The sequence below is a fragment of the Acipenser ruthenus genome, chromosome 10, assembly GCF_902713425.1.
Source record: "Acipenser ruthenus chromosome 10, fAciRut3.2 maternal haplotype, whole genome shotgun sequence".
NCBI lineage: Eukaryota > Metazoa > Chordata > Actinopteri > Acipenseriformes > Acipenseridae > Acipenser > Acipenser ruthenus.
In genome coordinates, this window is record NC_081198.1 from 23,274,466 (window position 1) to 23,293,608 (window position 19,143).

General features: G+C 49.1%; 3 non-coding genes and 2 pseudogenes across 3 annotated transcripts; all 5 read right to left on the reverse strand.

Annotated features, from left to right (window-relative positions):
* Positions 1-5,697: 5,697 nt before the first annotated feature.
* Positions 5,698-5,888, reverse strand: LOC131738209 (U2 spliceosomal RNA). The gene has a single exon (XR_009329773.1). It is a non-coding gene; the product is annotated as a U2 spliceosomal RNA (small nuclear RNA).
* A 598-nt stretch (positions 5,889-6,486) lies between these two features.
* LOC131738396 (U2 spliceosomal RNA) lies at positions 6,487-6,656 on the reverse strand (annotated as a pseudogene).
* A 7,057-nt stretch (positions 6,657-13,713) lies between these two features.
* On the reverse strand, positions 13,714-13,868 carry LOC131738731 (U2 spliceosomal RNA; annotated as a pseudogene).
* Positions 13,869-17,640: 3,772 nt separating this feature from the next.
* On the reverse strand, positions 17,641-17,831 carry LOC131739174 (U2 spliceosomal RNA). Its single transcript, XR_009330341.1, has one exon. It is a non-coding gene; the product is annotated as a U2 spliceosomal RNA (small nuclear RNA).
* A 598-nt stretch (positions 17,832-18,429) lies between these two features.
* On the reverse strand, positions 18,430-18,621 carry LOC131738430 (U2 spliceosomal RNA). Its single transcript, XR_009329957.1, has one exon. It is a non-coding gene; the product is annotated as a U2 spliceosomal RNA (small nuclear RNA).
* Positions 18,622-19,143: the final 522 nt, after the last annotated feature.

Below are 19,143 nucleotides of genomic sequence, written 5' to 3' on the forward strand. Positions count from 1 at the left end.
GCCCTGAGACAGGTGGCAAAATAGAAACGATTCATGTAACATACCTTCCTGTCCAGGGCCTGGATGTTCTTGATAGTTTGCGTGAGCCCCTGCACTCGGGTGAGCTGCACAACGTCCGGGACCCCCTTACCTCCCTTCTTGTCGGCTTTACTCAGGGTGGCTCGCTTTACCCTCTCCATCTTGCTGCCCCAGATAAAGCGGTGGATAATGCGGTCCACCACTTTTTTGGTGGTCCTGTCTGGGGGAAAGATTTTTCCTACATAAGAGAGGATGGGGAACAGTATAGACTTGGTTATTAATACTCTACCCGTCATTGTTAAGGATCTTGTGCTCCATCCGCCAATCTTTTTACGGACCTGGTTAATGGCCGCCGTCCAGCTCTGGGCCCCCGAGCTATTGTTCTCGAAAATGAGGCCCAGAATCTTGATTTTGTCCTTTTTGACAGGGTACATGTCCGACAGTTCCCTATCTACCTGCCAATTTTTAGACACGTAGACTTCGCTCTTGGACTTATTAATCACTGCCCCGGTCGCCGTGCAGTACTTCTCAAGGATATTACTAATCCGAGGTACCGACGATGTGTTGGTGCAAATGAGTGACACATCGTCCATATATGCTGTTGTTTTGACCTGGACCCCGTTGGATCCAGGCAGCTGGAAACCAGTTATATTGGTATCCCTACGAATTGCCTGCAGGAGGGGTTCAATGCACACGACATATAGCAGTGGGGATAGTGGGCAACCCTGTCTGACCCCTGACTGGATAGATATTTTACCAGTCAGGTGCCTGTTCACCAAGACTCGGGTACTAATGTTTGTATATATGGTTTTAACCCACTCCCTAAGTCCAGGAGCGAATTTCATCTGGTCCATCACTTTGTACATATATTCATGGCTTACCCTATCGAACGCCTTCTCCTGGTCAAGGTTGAACAGGCAGAGGGGATGGTTCCGTTCTCTAGAATAAGCCAGAATGTCCCTTGTTAACATTAAAATATCCGTGATGGACCTCCCTGGGACGCCACAAGCCTGGTCGGGGCCAATGACCAAAGGGAGGTGTACTTGTAGCCGGAGCATCAGAGCTTTGGCTAGTATCTTGTAATCCACGCAAAGGAGGCTGATTGGGCGCCAATTCCGTAGATCTTTAACTTCCCCTTTCTTATGAAGGAGAGTAATTACACTCTCCCGCATAGAAGGGCCCAACCGCTTCTCCCTGTAGACCGCTCTGTAGACCTCCGCTAAATGGACTTTTAGCGTGTCCCAAAAAAGATGGTAATACTCACCCGGGATGCCATCTGGACCTGGCGTCTTACCGGTGTTCATGGTCTTAACCGCCTGGGTGAGCTCCTCCAGCGTGAGTTCTGGGTCCTTCTCCTCCTCCTCCTCGTCCCGCACTGAGTCAGGCTCCAACTGGCTCAGGAACCACTCTATCAGGGTGTCATCTGTAGCTTTGATGTTATACAGGTCCCTATAGAAGTTCTCTACCACTTTTTTCACTCCCTCACTATCCTCTACTATCCTCCCCCTGCTGTCGAGCATGGAGGACATCAAGTGCCGCTTCTCCCTCGTTTTCTGGAAGAAGAAGCGAGTACACTTTTCGTCTTCCTCCATTTTTTGCACTTTTGCATTGTGCATGACCTTTCGTTGTTCCTCCCTACAAAGCACTGAAAGATCTAGCTTGGTCTGGGCTATCTCGTCGCTTACAGGGAACCCCCGAAGCTGAAGCAGGCTCAGACGCTGGAGGGCAGCATTCAGGTATTTATATTTGGCTCTCCTTTCTTTTGCTTTCCTCTTGCCTGCTGCTATGAAATAACCCTTAGTTCTCATTTTGACCATCTCCCACCACTCTATAGGGGAGTTGAATAGGTCACGCAAAGTGGTCCACTCAACAAGCCTGCTCTTATAGGCTGCAGCTATGGAGGGGTCATCGAGTAAGGAGGTATTTAATTTCCAGACCCCTGACCCCATCTGGGAGGTCTGAGGGACCTGCAATGTTACCTGCAGGAGCCTATGGTCAGAGAAGAAGACGGCCTGGGTGTCTACTGCCGTCTTCGTAAGGGAGCTGGTATGCAGGACGAGATCTATACGGGAGAAGGAGGTCCCAGATGAGCTCACCCAGGTAAAGGGAGGCACCAGGTCCTTACCTGCATCACACAGGGTGAAATCAGATATTACGGAGGACAAAACTCTACTAGAGCGGTCGTTGCGTGGCCTGCTCCGGTCTACGTCCCTCAGAGCACAATTGAAGTCACCTGACACGATGACGGGTACGTTCCCCAGCAGGAGTGGACGCAGCTGTGGAAAAAATTGAACTCTTTCGTTTTGGTTAGTGGGTGCGTAGACATTGACCAGTCTGAGGGGAGTGTTGTTGTATGTCACATCCACGCTCAGAATTCTACCAGGTTCTACCTCCCTGCTGCTGCGGGAGGTAATAAATGGGTTTTTAAACAGGATACCTACTCCGTCGGCTCTGGCTATGTTGGAGCCCGACCAGAAGGAGTCCCCCAGGGTCCAACTCTCCTTCAGGTCCCTATAATCAGGGCTCGACGAAATACCACACTCCTGCAGAAAGATGAGATCTGCTTTCAAGTTAGCTAGATAGTTTAGTACATCAAATCTTTTTTGTGTCTCCCTGATGCTCCTGACATTAACAGACACACATATCAGGGCCATCAGGGTAGCTAACAAGAAAAGGAGTCGCTGCGTCCACCCCATAGCGACTATGATTGGGAGGTCGGGACACTCTTCCTACTCTTAGCTCTACGCTTGCTTCGAGGGGGCTTGGGCTTATTTGCAACTCCCATCACCCCTGAGAAGGTACTCACTGCTGCCTCGTCCAAGAAGGCACCATCTTTATATGCACAGTACGTGGAGTTGTTTGGGCTATTCAACTCCCCACAAGGTAAGTCTGGTGGAACTTGCTCAGGGCCCCTCGGAACGTGTGGGTCAGCTTTGTCCTGGGGGGGGGTTATGACAGACAGCATTCTTTGGCTGTTACCGTCTGCTGAATTGGAGCTGTTAGCAGACTTCTGGCTTACCGCGTCCAGGGGTATTCCCATGTCCTCCAGTGCTGTATCTAGGAGGACCTCTAGGGGGCCCCTGGTTTTGCCCATACAAGGGAGGGGGTCAAGGATGCTTTGAAGGGAGGCCCTTCGCTTGAAGAGGGTCATTGCTACCGAGGTACTGCTGGTCAGGGAAGGTGTTGACCCCGACCTCTCCCTCAGTGCATTAGTGAACACCTCTTCTGCGAGGTGTGCTAGGGTTTGTGCCAACGACTGGGAAGGCTGGCTGGGGATGCCCTGGCTGGCTGCTACCTGCCCACTAGACGGCAGTGTAGCCATCCCACTCGCCTCCGTCTCTGCCTGCGAGGGCAAGACTGGGGACTTTGTGTGGACATTAGCTGGTTTTGGATCTATGGGGGCCACCTGCAACTTGCTGTCTTTGATCTTGATCTTCTTTCTTTTCCCCCCATCGTCTCTACCCTTTCTTTTCCCCACCCTCTGCTGGTTCTTCATTCCCTTCCCCTCCTTTTCACTCTCACTTTCACTGTCGCTTTCGCTTTCCTCCCCCACGGACTCAATCCTTATGGCGTCATAACGAGAGCCGAGGGGGAGTGCTGGCGCTGAGAGGGCCCTACTCAGGGGGGGCCGCTGCTGGGTCCGGGCTCCCTCCCTGCCTCGTGTTCTGTATCAGAGGAGCTACTGGAGGAGCTAGTGGAGTAGCTATTGTACTCTCTCTCTGGGCTGGGGGAAGGGGTCCTCGTAAAACGGGACATGTCTCGGGGGCGGGGGGGTGAGGGGGGTGCTGGTGATGATGGTGGTGCTGGAGTCTGGGTTTTGGATACTGTTGGTGGTGATGTGGACTGATCTTTGTTATTTGTTCCCTCTTCCTGCTCAGGCCTAGGCTTGTTCGTATTTGCCTTGCTGGCTCTGGCCATGTTGGCATAGGAAGAGGGGCAGTCCTTAAACAGGTGCCCCTTCTTTCCACACAAATTGCACTGCCTCTCTTCTCTGCAGTGGCTGGTCTCGTGGGGGGCGCCGCAGTTCCTGCACTTGACTACAGTACATGCGGCCGCCAGGTGTCCTAATTCCCCACATTTCCTGCAGAGTTTTGGCATCCCATTATAGAATACCAGCCCTCTGTTGGGCCCTAACACTATGGAGTTTGGAATGTGGCGGACGCCTCCAATGCCCGATGGATCAACATTAAGGCGTACCAGCCACTTTCTGGCTCCTGTCCAAACCCCATCTTCGTCTGTAATTTTCCTCCCTTCTGATGACACCCTCCCATAGCGGTTAAGCCATGTTGTAATATCATAGTCGCTAACAGCCTCATTGAAAAATTGGACAGTAACAACTTTCATTTCTCTGTCTGTCAGTGCATCCACACAAAATTCTTTGTATGGAGCGAGATATTTATTCTCCCCCCAAAAGGACCACATTTCTTGTAACTTTTGGGGGTTCCTAAAACTGACCTCAAACACTTCCTTAAGCCCTGGCAATTTCACCAAACAATTCAAGTCAGAAGGGGAAAAACCCATACCCCTCTGAAGAATGGTCCGGCTGAACTCCAGTCTCGTCAGTCCTGGTTCCGTTTCATCTTGCTTGTTTCTTGTGAAGCGCACCGCATTGTGCCTCCTGGTTTCCTGGGTTGGCCGGAACGCCATCCTTCAGCTGGCTCCTCCGATTGGGGTGGGAGAAGCCTCTGGACGTCCGGGTTGTCTCTCTCTACGGAAAAGAGACAACGTAAGCAGCAAATCTGGGCAGTTGAAGGAACTATTACTTTAGTCCCTGAGGAGATGGTCGCCTCGCAAGAGGGACCCCCTCCCCAGGTGAACGGTGTCCTTCCCTGGCGGAGTAGGGGGCGCTGCTTGGCACCGAGACCACGTAGGAAGAATCGTGGCTGTGACGCCTCCTCGGGGTCCGGGGCCGCCCTCTGCTCCTCCCAGATGGCGCCCTCTGCTGGGCGCCTGCTGCTCTCTCGGTCTGGATCTCGATTACAATCAAGGGCTGGGGATGAGGTCGTCTAGGTCATCAAAGGGTCCTCAAAGGTCGTCTGGATGGTAGGTCCTCCTTCTCTCTAACTCCAGGAACGTCTGGAAAAGCCGGAACCGCCTGAAAAAGAAAAAAACGGGAACCGCCTGAAAAAGAAAAAACTGCTCTCAACAGTCAACAAAATCTTGAAAGACCCTCGGCCTGGATTGGGCAAGCCAAAACCAGACTGAGCATTAGTCTTCCAAAAAGTTGCCGAGCTGAAGAAAGCCAGTCAAAAATAAAAAAAATTCTGTTCCTCCTCACCCGAACAAACCTCTCACAGACCCTCGGAGGGAGCGGGCAATGCCACTACCCTCTAAGCCTTAGTCTTAGAAAGATTTATTCGAACTGAAGAGAAGCCAGAGTATATGGCTGGCTAAGAAGGACCTGGCATAGGGACATGTTACACCACACTTGTCTGGTTAGCTGCATGCTCCCAGGAAACAAACTGCTGCTGTCTACATCATCACCACATGTGAATAAAAAAAAGAAAGACAGCAAGAAAGAAAGAGAGAAAGAAAGAGAAAGAAAGAAAGAGAGAAAGAAAAAAAAAAAGAAGTAAAACGGCGGGAAAACTTGCATCAACACTGGCACTCTCCCTCCAGCAGGGGTAGACAAAATGCTGACAGGAGAGATCCAGATCTGACTTTGACCAACGTTAGAGAAAGGTGTGCACCGTTCCCAGAGGTACTGCAATACCGGGCCGATGCGTGGAGTGGACGGAGCAAGCCCCTGTTCCATCTCCCGATTCCAAAAATCAATTTAATATATGGTCCCCTGATAGGGGACGTATCAGATATTAAACTGATAAGAACAGATACTACACTTGATCTTAGCCAAAAGGCCGAGAAGCGATGGCGACTTGGCCCTTGCCCGGGGCCCCCCAGCCCGGACGGCACAGGGGGATTCAAAGGTGGGTGCAAAATTCCAAGCACAAGCAGACCCCCAAAAAACGGGCTGCTGCTTCCAGAGGGGAAATGTGCAATTTAAGCAGGAGAAAACAAAACAAAGCAAAAACACACACATAACACCAAAAACAAAACATAAACTGGCGGAGTGCGTCTTACAAATAGTCATGCCAAGCTGCTATGCTGTGCAAGGTGCCTTGGGTAACTACAACTGTGCCTCGCTGGCTGGCTGGCTTGCTAAGAAGGTCCTGGCATAGGGACATGTTCCACCACACTTGTCTGGTTAGCTGCATGCTCCCAGGAAACAACCTGCTGCTGTCTACATCATCACCACATGTGAATAAAAGAAAGAAAGACAGCAAGAAAGAAAGAGAGAAAGAAAGAGAGAAAGAGAGAAAGAAAGAGAGAAAGAAAGAAAGAGAGAAAGAAAAAAAAAGAAGTAAAACGGCGGGAAAACTTGCATCAACACTGGCACTCTCCCTCCAGCAGGGGTAGACAAAATGCTCACAGGAGAGATCCAGATCTGACTTTGACCAACGTTAGAGAAAGGTGTGCACCGTTCCCGGAGGTACTGCAATACCGGGCCGATGCGTGGAGTGGACGGAGCAAGCCCCTGTTCCATCTCCCGATTCCAAAAATCAATTTAATATATGGTCCCCTGATAGGGGACGTATCAGATATTAAACTGATAAGAACAGATACTCTTTTATTGAGATTTTACATTTTTTACATTTACACCCATTCGTTTTTTCATTCATTTTACATTTCTTTTAAAGATGACATTCATGCATACAGACATACATTTTGTTTTAAAAGCATTTAAAATACATTTAAAAACACCAAGACAATTGTGCTTTGTACATGGTTAAAACAGACACAGATTAAAATCAACATGAAAAAAACCTGTGCTGTTTTAAAAGTGACTGGAAAAAAAGAACCATCTATAAAAAACCAGTGCTTGTGAGGGCCGGGGAGTGCTCTCTAAAAAAGTTCAAAAGTGAACATAAAACTAGATCTAAAACAGGGACAGGGGAAAAGGGACAGTGTATAGAACAGTGAGTTAAAATTCTAAAATTTTAAAACACTTAAAATGTAACTTTTAATAGTTTACATTAAAAATCTTAAAGATACATAAAACAAAACAAAACAAAATCAAATAAAACATTCAACGTAAATCAAATAAAAGTCCATAAAACTGAAACAAAAAGACTACATAAAACCAGGGCACCGTTGAAAAAACGGTCATGCCAGCTAAAAAGGGCGGAATGCTGGCATGACAAAATAAATAAAAGGCTTAGCGGTGCCCCGTAGTCCCGCTCCTAGGAGCTAGCGGTTCCAGTTTTTTCCTTTATTCCATCTTCACGTCCTGAAGTCCGGCGATCCTCCACTCCGCGCAGGCCTTGTCCTTCCCGAGGGTCCGGATGTCCAGAATTACAAAGTCCTTGATAAGAGTTTGTGCCCTTCTGGTCGTGGTGATAGTGTCTAGCTCCTGCTTGTGATAGACACAGACGTTACGGCCTTCCCACAGGATCTGCTTGACAACATTGATGACACGCCAAACGCACTTAGCTGTGCTGGTATCGATTCCTCCCGCAGGCCCATAGAGCACAGTCTCAGCGGTCATCTTGGCCGTGTCAGCAAACCTGTTTAGGAAGACAGAGACAGAGAGCCAGACACTGCCAGCCACATCACACTCCCAGAAGATATGGGCTGGTGTTTCTCTCTTGCGGCACTTTGCATAGGGGCATGTTTCTACTTGGGCTAGTCCCCTCCTGAACATGAACGCTCGAGTGGGGAGTGCACTGTGGACGGTGTTCCATGCTATATCCTTCTGGACATTACTGAGGCAGCTGTGAGACACATTCTCCCAGATTTTTTGGCTTTGGGTGAGGGAGAAAGTAGCTACTTTTTCAATTTCCTGGGAACCGGCAAGATATTTAGTTACAGCCTTGTATTCCCAGGAGGCCAATTTTGCTTTATCTAAGCCCAATTTATATATAGTGTCCCTTAAGGTTCTATAATACAATGGGGGGTCCCAGGAGTACGGCACGGTGTTATCAATAGTGCAGAGGCCCAAGGCCCTGAGACAGGTGGCAAAATAGAAACGATTCATGTAACATACCTTCCTGTCCAGGGCCTGGATGTTCTTGATAGTTTGCGTGAGCCCCTGCACTCGGGTGAGCTGCACAACGTCCGGGACCCCCTTACCTCCCTTCTTGTCGGCTTTACTCAGGGTGGCTCGCTTTACCCTCTCCATCTTGCTGCCCCAGATAAAGCGGTGGATAATGCGGTCCACCACTTTTTTGGTGGTCCTGTCTGGGGGAAAGATTTTTCCTACATAAGAGAGGATGGGGAACAGTATAGACTTGGTTATTAATACTCTACCCGTCATTGTTAAGGATCTTGTGCTCCATCCGCCAATCTTTTTACGGACCTGGTTAATGGCCGCCGTCCAGCTCTGGGCCCCAGAGCTATTGTTCTCGATAATGAGGCCCAGAATCTTGATTTTGTCCTTTTTGACAGGGTACATGTCCGACAGTTCCCTATCTACCTGCCAATTTTTAGACACGTAGACTTCGCTCTTGGACTTATTAATCACTGCCCCGGTCGCCGTGCAGTACTTCTCAAGGATATTACTAATCCGAGGTACCGACGATGTGTTGGTGCAAATGAGTGACACATCGTCCATATATGCTGTTGTTTTGACCTGGACCCCGTTGGATCCAGGCAGCTGGAAACCAGTTATATTGGTATCCCTACGAATTGCCTGCAGGAGGGGTTCAATGCACACGACATATAGCAGTGGGGATAGTGGGCAACCCTGTCTGACCCCTGACTGGATAGATATTTTACCAGTCAGGTGCCTGTTCACCAAGACTCGGGTACTAATGTTTGTATATATGGTTTTAACCCACTCCCTAAGTCCAGGAGCGAATTTCATCTGGTCCATCACTTTGTACATATATTCATGGCTTACCCTATCGAACGCCTTCTCCTGGTCAAGGTTGAACAGGCAGAGGGGATGGTTCCGTTCTCTAGAATAAGCCAGAATGTCCCTTGTTAACATTAAAATATCCGTGATGGACCTCCCTGGGACGCCACAAGCCTGGTCGGGGCCAATGACCAAAGGGAGGTGTACTTGTAGCCGGAGCATCAGAGCTTTGGCTAGTATCTTGTAATCCACGCAAAGGAGGCTGATTGGGCGCCAATTCCGTAGATCTTTAACTTCCCCTTTCTTATGAAGGAGAGTAATTACACTCTCCCGCATAGAAGGGCCCAACCGCTTCTCCCTGTAGACCGCTCTGTAGACCTCCGCTAAATGGACTTTTAGCGTGTCCCAAAAAAGATGGTAATACTCACCCGGGATGCCATCTGGACCTGGCGTCTTACCGGTGTTCATGGTCTTAACCGCCTGGGTGAGCTCCTCCAGCGTGAGTTCTGGGTCCTTCTCCTCCTCCTCGTCGTCCCGCACTGAGTCAGGCTCCAACTGGCTCAGGAACCACTCTATCAGGGTGTCATCTGTAGCTTTGATGTTATACAGGTCCCTATAGAAGTTCTCTACCACTTTTTTCACTCCCTCACTATCCTCTACTATCCTCCCCCTGCTGTCGAGCATGGAGGACATCAAGTGCCGCTTCTCCCTCGTTTTCTGGAAGAAGAAGCGAGTACACTTTTCGTCTTCCTCCATTTTTTGCACTTTTGCATTGTGCATGACCTTTCGTTGTTCCTCCCTACAAAGCACTGAAAGATCTAGCTTGGTCTGGGCTATCTCGTCGCTTACAGGGAACCCCCGAAGCTGAAGCAGGCTCAGACGCTGGAGGGCAGCATTCAGGTGTTTATATTTGGCCCTCCTTTCTTTTGCTTTCCTCTTGCCTGCTGCTATGAAATAACCCTTAGTTCTCATTTTGACCATCTCCAACCACTCTATAGGGGAGTTGAATAGGTCACGCAAAGTGGTCCACTCAACAAGCCTGCTCTTATAGGCTGCAGCTATGGAGGGGTCATCGAGTAAGGAGGTGTTTAATTTCCAAACCCCTGACCCCATCTGGGAGGTCTGAGGGACCTGCAATGTTACCTGCAGGAGCCTATGGTCAGAGAAGAAGACGGCCTGGGTGTCTACTGCCGTCTTCGTAAGGGAGCTGGTATGCAGGACGAGATCTATACGGGAGAAGGAGGTCCCAGATGAGCTCACCCAGGTAAAGGGAGGCACCAGGTCCTTACCTGCATCACACAGGGAGAAATCAAATATTACGGAGGACAAAACTCTACTAGAGCGGTCGTTGCGTGGCCTGCTCCGGTCTACGTCCCTCAGAGCACAATTGAAGTCACCTGACACGATGACGGGTACGTTCCCCAGCAGGAGTGGACGCAGCTGTGGAAAAAATTGAACTCTTTCGTTTTGGTTAGTGGGTGCGTAGACATTGACCAGTCTGAGGGGAGTGTTGTTGTATGTCACATCCACGCTCAGAATTCTACCAGGTTCTACCTCCCTGCTGCTGCGGGAGGTAATAAATGGGTTTTTAAACAGGATACCTACTCCGTCGGCTCTGGCTATGTTGGAGCCCGACCAGAAGGAGTCCCCCAGGGTCCAACTCTCCTTCAGGTCCCTATAATCAGGGCTCGACGAAATACCACACTCCTGCAGAAAGATGAGATCTGCTTTCAAGTTAGCTAGATAGTTTAGTACATCAAATCTTTTTTGTGTCTCCCTGATGCTCCTGACATTAACAGACACACATATCAGGGCCATCAGGGTAGCTAACAAGAAAAGGAGTCGCTGCGTCCACCCCATAGCGACTATGATTGGGAGGTCGGGACACTCTTCCTACTCTTAGCTCTACGCTTGCTTCGAGGGGGCTTGGGCTTATTTGCAACTCCCATCACCCCTGAGAAGGTACTCACTGCTGCCTCGTCCAAGAAGGCACCGTCTTTATATGCACAGTACGTGGAGTTGTTGGGGCTATTCAACTCCCCACAAGGTAAGTCTGGTGGAACTTGCTCAGGGCCCCTCGGAACGTGTGGGTCAGCTTTGTCCTGGGGGGGGGTTATGACAGACAGCATTCTTTGGCTGTTACCGTCTGTTGAATTGGAGCTGTTAGCAGACTTCTGGCTTACCGCGTCCAGGGGTATTCCCATGTCCTCCAGTGCTGTATCTAGGAGGACCTCTAGGGGGCCCCTGGTTTTGCCCATACAAGGGAGGGGGTCAAGGATGCTTTGAAGGGAGGCCCTTCGCTTGAAGAGGGTCATTGCTACCGAGGTACTGCTGGTCAGGGAAGGTGTTGACCCCGACCTCTCCCTCGGTGCATTAGTGAACACCTCTTCTGCGAGGTGTGCTAGGGTTTGTGCCAACGACTGGGAAGGCTGGCTGGGGATGCCCTGGCTGGCTGCTACCTGCCCACTAGGCGGCAGTGTAGCCGTCCCACTCGCCTCCGTCTCTGCCTGCGAGGGCAAGACTGGGGACTTTGTGTGGACATTAGCTGGTTTTGGATCTATGGGGGCCACCTGCAACTTGCTGTCTTTGATCCTGATCTTCTTTCTTTTCCCCCCCTCGTCTCTACCCTTTCTTTTCCCCACCCTCTGCTGGTTCTTCACTCCCTTCCCCTCCTTCTCACTCTCACTTTCACTGTCGCTTTTGCTTTCCTCCCCCACGGACTCAATCCTTATGGCGTCATAACGAGAGCCGAGGGGGAGTGCTGGCGCTGAGAGGGCCCTACTCAGGGGGGGGCCGCTGCTGGGTCCGGGCTCCCTCCCTGACTCGTGTTCTGCATCAGAGGAGCTACTGGAGGAGCTAGTGGAGTGGCTGTTGTACTCTCTCTCTGGGCTGGGGGAAGGGGTCCTCGTAAAACGGGACATGTCTCGGGGGCGGGGGGGTGAGGGGGTGCTGGTGATGATGGTGGTGCTGGAGTCTGGGTCTTGGATACTGTTGGTGGTGATGTGGACTGATCTTTGTTACTTGCTCCCTCTTCCTGCTCAGGCCTAGGCTTGTTCATGTTTGCCTTGCTGGCTCTGGCCATGTTGGCATAGGAAGAGGGGCAGTCCTTAAACAGGTGCCCCTTCTTTCCACACAAATTGCACTGCCTCTCTTCTCTGCAGTGGCTGGTCTCGTGGGGGGCGCCGCAGTTCCTGCACTTGACTACAGTACACGCGGCCGCCAGGTGTCCTAATTCCCCACATTTCCTGCAGAGTTTTGGCATCCCATTATAGAATACCAGCCCTCTGTTGGGCCCTAACACTATGGAGTTTGGAATGTGGCGGACGCCTCCAATGCCCGATGGATCAACATTAAGGCGTACCAGCCACTTTCTGGCTCCTGTCCAAACCCCATCTTCATCTGTAATTTTCCTACCTTCTGATGACACCCTCCCATAGCGGTTAAGCCATGTTGTAATATCATAGTCGCTAACAGCCTCATTGAAAAATTGGACAGTAACAACTTTCATTTCTCTGTCTGTCAGTGCATCCACACAAAATTCTTTGTATGGAGCGAGATATTTATTCTCCCCCCAAAAGGACCACATTTCTTGTAACTTTTGGGGGTTCCTAAAACTGACCTCAAACACTTCCTTAAGCCCTGGCAATTTCACCAAACAATTCAAGTCAGAAGGGGAAAAACCCATACCCCTCTGAAGAATGGTCCGGCTGAACTCCAGTCTCGTCAGTCCTGGTTCCGTTTCATCTTGCTTGTTTCTTGTGAAGCGCACCGCATTGTGCCTCCTGGTTTCCTGGGTTGGCCGGAACGCCATCCTTCAGCTGGCTCCTCCGATTGGGGTGGGAGAAGCCTCTGGACGTCCGGGTTGTCTCTCTCTACGGAAAAGAGACAACGTAAGCAGCAAATCTGGGCAGTTGAAGGAACTATTACTTTAGTCCCTGAGGAGATGGTCGCCTCGCAAGAGGGACCCCCTCCCCAGGTGAACGGTGTCCTTCCCTGGCGGAGTAGGGGGCGCTGCTTGGCACCGAGACCACGTAGGAAGAATCGTGGCTGTGACGCCTCCTCGGGGTCCGGGGCCGCCCTCTGCTCCTCCCAGATGGCGCCCTCTGCTGGGCGCCTGCTGCTCTCTCGGTCTGGATCTCGATTACAATCAAGGGCTGGGGATGAGGTCGTCTAGGTCATCAAAGGGTCCTCAAAGGTCGTCTGGATGGTAGGTCCTCCTTCTCTCTAACTCCAGGAACGTCTGGAAAAGCCGGAACCGCCTGAAAAAGAAAAAAACGGGAACCGCCTGAAAAAGAAAAAACTGCTCTCAACAGTCAACAAAATCTTGAAAGACCCTCGGCCTGGATTGGGCAAGCCAAAACCAGACTGAGCATTAGTCTTCCAAAAAGTTGCCGAGCTGAAGAAAGCCAGTCAAAAATAAAAAAAATTCTGTTCCTCCTCACCCGAACAAACCTCTCACAGACCCTCGGAGGGAGCGGGCAATGCCACTACCCTCTAAACCTTAGTCTTAGAAAGATTTATTCGAACTGAAGAGAAGCCAGAGTATATGGCTGGCTAAGAAGGACCTGGCATAGGGACATGTTCCACCACACTTGTCTGGTTAGCTGCATGCTCCCAGGAAACAAACTGCTGCTGTCTACATCATCACCACATGTGAATAAAAGAAAGAAAGACAGCAAGAAAGAAAGAGAGAAAGAAAAAGAAAGAAAGAAAGAGAGAAAGAAAAAAAAAGAAGTAAAACGGCGGTAAAACTTGCATCAACACTGGCACTCTCCCTCCAGCAGGGGTAGACAAAATGCTCACAGGAGAGATCCAGATCTGACTTTGACCAACGTTAGAGAAAGGTGTGCACCGTTCCCGGAGGTACTGCAATACCGGGCCGATGCGTGGAGTGGACGGAGCAAGCCCCTGTTCCATCTCCCGATTCCAAAAATCAATTTAATATATGGTCCCCTGATAGGGGACGTATCAGATATTAATACTCTTTTATTGAGATTTTACATTTTTTTACATTTACACCCATTCGTTTTTTCATTCATTTTACATTTCTTTTAAAGATGACATTCATGCATACAGACATACATTTTGTTTTAAAAGCATTTAAAACACATTTAAAAACACCAAGACAATTGTGCTTTGTACATGGTTAAAACAGACACAGATTAAAATCAACATGAAAAAAACCTGTGCTGTTTTAAAAGTGACTGGAAAAAAAGAACCATCTATAAAAAACCAGTGCTTGTGAGGGCCGGGGAGTGCTCTCTAAAAGTTCAAAAGTGAACATAAAACTATATTACTAAAACAGGGACAGGGGAAAAGGGACAGTGTGTGGAACAGTGAGTTAAAATTCTAAAATTTTAAAACACTTAAAATGTAACTTTTAATAGTTTACATTAAAAATCTTAAAGATACATAAAACAAAACAAAACAAAATCAAATAAAACATTCAACATAAATCAAATAAAAGTCCATAAAACTGAAACAAAAAGACTACATAAAACCAGGGCACCGTTGAAAAACGGTCATGCCAGCTAAAAAGGGCGGAATGCTGGCATGACAAAATAAATAAAAGGCTTAGCGGTGCCCCGTAGTCCCGCTCCTAGGAGCTAGCGGTTCCAGTTTTTTCCTTTATTCCATCTTCACGTCCTGAAGTCCGGCGATCCTCCACTCCGCGCAGGCCTTGTCCTTCCCGAGGGTCCGGATGTCCAGAATTACAAAGTCCTTGATAAGAGTTTGTGCCCTTCTGGTCGTGGTGATAGTGTCTAGCTCCTGCTTGTGATAGACACAGACGTTACGGCCTTCCCACAGGATCTGCTTGACAACATTGATGACACGCCAAACGCACTTAGCTGTGCTGGTAGTGATTCCTCCCGCAGGCCCATAGAGCACAGTCTCAGCGGTCATCTTGGCCGTGTCAGCAAACCTGTTTAGGAAGACAGAGACAGAGAGCCAGACACTGCCAGCCACATCACACTCCCAGAAGATATGGGCTGGTGTTTCTCTCTTGCGGCACTTTGCATAGGGGCATGTTTCTACTTGGGCTAGTCCCCTCCTGAACATGAACGCTCGAGTGGGGAGTGCACTGTGGACGGTGTTCCATGCTATATCCTTCTGGACATTACTGAGGCAGCTGTGAGACACATTCTCCCAGATTTTTTGGCTTTGGGTGAGGGAGAAAGTAGCTACTTTTTCAATTTCCTGGGAACCGGCAAGATATTTAGTTACAGCCTTGTATTCCCAGGAGGCCAATTTTGCTTTATCTAAGCCCAATTTATATATAGTGTCCCTTAAGGTTCTATAATACAATGGGGGGTCCCAGGAGTACGGCACGGTGTTATCAATAGTGCAGAGGCCCAAGGCCCTGAGACAGGTGGCAAAATAGAAACGATTCATGTAACATACCTTCCTGTCCAGGGCCTGGATGTTCTTGATAGTTTGCGTGAGCCCCTGCACTCGGGTGAGCTGCACAACGTCCGGGACCCCCTTACCTCCCTTCTTGTCGGCTTTACTCAGAGTGGCTCGCTTTACCCTCTCCATCTTGCTGCCCCAGATAAAGCGGTGGATAATGCGGTCCACCACTTTTTTGGTGGTCCTGTCTGGGGGAAAGATTTTTCCTACATAAGAGAGGATGGGGAACAGTATAGACTTGGTTATTAATACTCTACCCGTCATTGTTAAGGATCTTGTGCTCCATCCGCCAATCTTTTTACGGACCTGGTTAATGGCCGCCGTCCAGCTCTGGGCCCCCGAGCTATTGTTCTCGAAAATGAGGCCCAGAATCTTGATTTTGTCCTTTTTGACAGGGTACATGTCCGACAGTTCCCTATCTACCTGCCAATTTTTAGACACGTAGACTTCGCTCTTGGACTTATTAATCACTGCCCCGGTCGCCGTGCAGTACTTCTCAAGGATATTACTAATCCGAGGTACCGACGATGTGTTGGTGCAAATGAGTGACACATCGTCCATATATGCTGTTGTTTTGACCTGGACCCCGTTGGATCCAGGCAGCTGGAAACCAGTTATATTGGTATCCCTACGAATTGCCTGCAGGAGGGGTTCAATGCACACGACATATAGCAGTGGGGATAGTGGGCAACCCTGTCTGACCCCTGACTGGATAGATATTTTACCAGTCAGGTGCCTGTTCACCAAGACTCGGGTACTAATGTTTGTATATATGGTTTTAACCCACTCCCTAAGTCCAGGAGCGAATTTCATCTGGTCCATCACTTTGTACATATATTCATGGCTTACCCTATCGAACGCCTTCTCCTGGTCAAGGTTGAACAGGCAGAGGGGATGGTTCCGTTCTCTAGAATAAGCCAGAATGTCCCTTGTTAACATTAAAATATCCGTGATGGACCTCCCTGGGACGCCACAAGCCTGGTCAGGGCCAATGACCAAAGGGAGGTGTACTTGTAGCCAGAGCATCAGAGCTTTGGCTAGTATCTTGTAATCCACGCAAAGGAGGCTGATTGGGCGCCAATTCCGTAGATCTTTAACTTCCCCTTTCTTATGAAGGAGAGTAATTACACTCTCCCGCATAGAAGGGCCCAACCGCTTCTCCCTGTAGACCGCTCTGTAGACCTCCGCTAAGTGGACTTTTAGCGTGTCCCAAAAAAGATGGTAATACTCACCCGGGATGCCATCTGGACCTGGCGTCTTACCGGTGTTCATGGTCTTAACCGCCTGGGTGAGCTCCTCCAGCGTGAGTTCTGGGTCCTTCTCCTCCTCCTCCTCGTCCCGCACTGAGTCAGGCTCCAACTGGCTCAGGAACCACTCTATCAGGGTGTCATCTGTAGCTTTGATGTTATACAGGTCCCTATAGAAGTTCTCTACCACTTTTTTCACTCCCTCACTATCCTCTACTATCCTCCCCCTGCTGTCGAGCATGGAGGACATCAAGTGCCGCTTCTCCCTCGTTTTCTGGAAGAAGAAGCGAGTACACTTTTCGTCTTCCTCCATTTTTTGCACTTTTGCATTGTGCATGACCTTTCGTTGTTCCTCCCTACAAAGCACTGAAAGATCTAGCTTGGTCTGGGCTATCTCGTCGCTTACAGGGAACCCCCGAAGCTGAAGCAGGCTCAGACGATGGAGGGCAGCATTCAGGTATTTATATTTGGCCCTCCTTTCTTTTGCTTTCTTTTGCTGCAAAAGGCTGAGAAGCGATGGCGACTTGGCCCTTGCCCGGGGCCCCCCAGCCCGGACGGCACAGGGGGATTCAAAGGTGGGTGCAAAATTCCAAGCACAAACAGACCCCCAAAAAACGGGCTGCTGCTTCCAGAGGGGAAATGTGCGATTTAAGCAGGAGAAAACAAAACAAAGCAAAAACACACACATAACACCAAAAACAAAACATAAACTGGCGGAGTGCGTCTTACAAATAGTCATGCCAAGCTGCTATGCTGTGCAAGGTGCCTTGGGTAACTACAACTGTGCCTCGCTGGCTGGCTGGCTTGCTAAGAAGGTCCTGGCATAGGGACATGTTCCACCACACTTGTCTGGTTAGCTGCATGCTCCCAGGAAACAACCTGCTGCTGTCTACATCATCACCACATGTGAATAAAAGAAAGAAAGACAGCAAGAAAGAGAGAAAGAAAGAGAGAAAGAGAGAAAGAAAGAGAGAAAGAAAGAAAGAGAGAAAGAAAAAAAAAAGAAGTAAAACGGCGGGAAAACTTGCATCAACACTGGCACTCTCCCTCCAGCAGGGGTAGACAAAATGCTCACAGGAGAGATCCAGATCTGACTTTGACCAACGTTAGAGAAAGGTGTGCACCGTTCCCGGAGGTACTGCAATACCGGGCCGATGCGTGGAGTGGACGGAGCAAGCCCCTGTTCCATCTCCCGATTCCAAAAATCAATTTAATATATGGTCCCCTGATAGGGGACGTATCAGATATTAAACTGATAAGAACAGATACTACACTTGATCTTAGCCAAAAGGCCGAGAAGCGATGGCGACTTGGCCCTTGCCCGGGGCCCCCCAGCCCGGACGGCACAGGGGGATTCAAAGGTGGGTGCAAAATTCCAAGCACAAGCAGACCCCCAAAAAACGGGCTGCTGCTTCCAGAGGGGAAATGTGCAATTTAAGCAGGAGAAAACAAAACAAAGCAAAAACACACACATAACACCAAAAACAAAACATAAACTGGCGGAGTGCGTCTTACAAATAGTCATGCCAAGCTGCTATGCTGTGCAAGGTGCCTTGGGTAACTACAACTGTGCCTCGCTGGCTGGCTGGCTTGCTAAGAAGGTCCTGGCATAGGGACATGTTCCACCACACTTGTCTGGTTAGCTGCATGCTCCCAGGAAACAACCTGCTGCTGTCTACATCATCACCACATGTGAATAAAAGAAAGAAAGACAGCAAGAAAGAAAGAGAGAAAGAAAGAGAGAAAGAGAGAAAGAAAGAGAGAAAGAAAGAAAGAGAGAAAGAAAAAAAAAGAAGTAAAACAGCGGGAAAACTTGCATCAACACTGGCACTCTCCCTCCAGCAGGGGTAGACAAAATGCTCACAGGAGAGATCCAGATCTGACTTTGACCAACGTTAGAGAAAGGTGTGCACCATTCCCGGAGGTACTGCAATACCGGGCCGATGCGTGGAGTGGACGGAGCAAGCCCCTGTTCCATCTCCCGATTCCAAAAATCAATTTAATATATGGTCCCCTGATAGGGGACGTATCAGATATTAAACTGATAAGAACAGATTTTTTTTTTTTTTTTTTTTTTATTAATGGAAAAAAAATACACATACAAACACAACTCACAAAACACACTTAAACATCACAATACAAAAATAACTATAACCACTTATATACAACAAACTCATGAACAGAACCAACACATTACAATCCACTTATAAAAAAACACATTACATATCACATTACATCTCTCCCATATATGCAACAAATACAAAACATAATCACGCATACAATTCCATTTTTGAAACCTTTCTACAGGATAACATGTGCCCCTAACAATATGCCTATCCTACTTCTAATAAACAAGCAGCAAGATCTCATCCCACGCCAGTAGCCCACAGATCTCCACGTCTCCATTCCTCAAGCCTCCATCTTCTCTTCGCCTCTTGTCGGCCAAGTCGCAAAGCGTCCTTTAGGACATAGCTCTCCATCTGACTTAGTCCCATTTCAAGAACAGCCTGGGCAGGCAGGCTCACGCCCTTCACCACAAAACAGTTCCTTGCCTTCCAAATTGCATCACACAGACAGCGTATTAGGACCCACAGCATGCCCCACTGCACTTTGCTC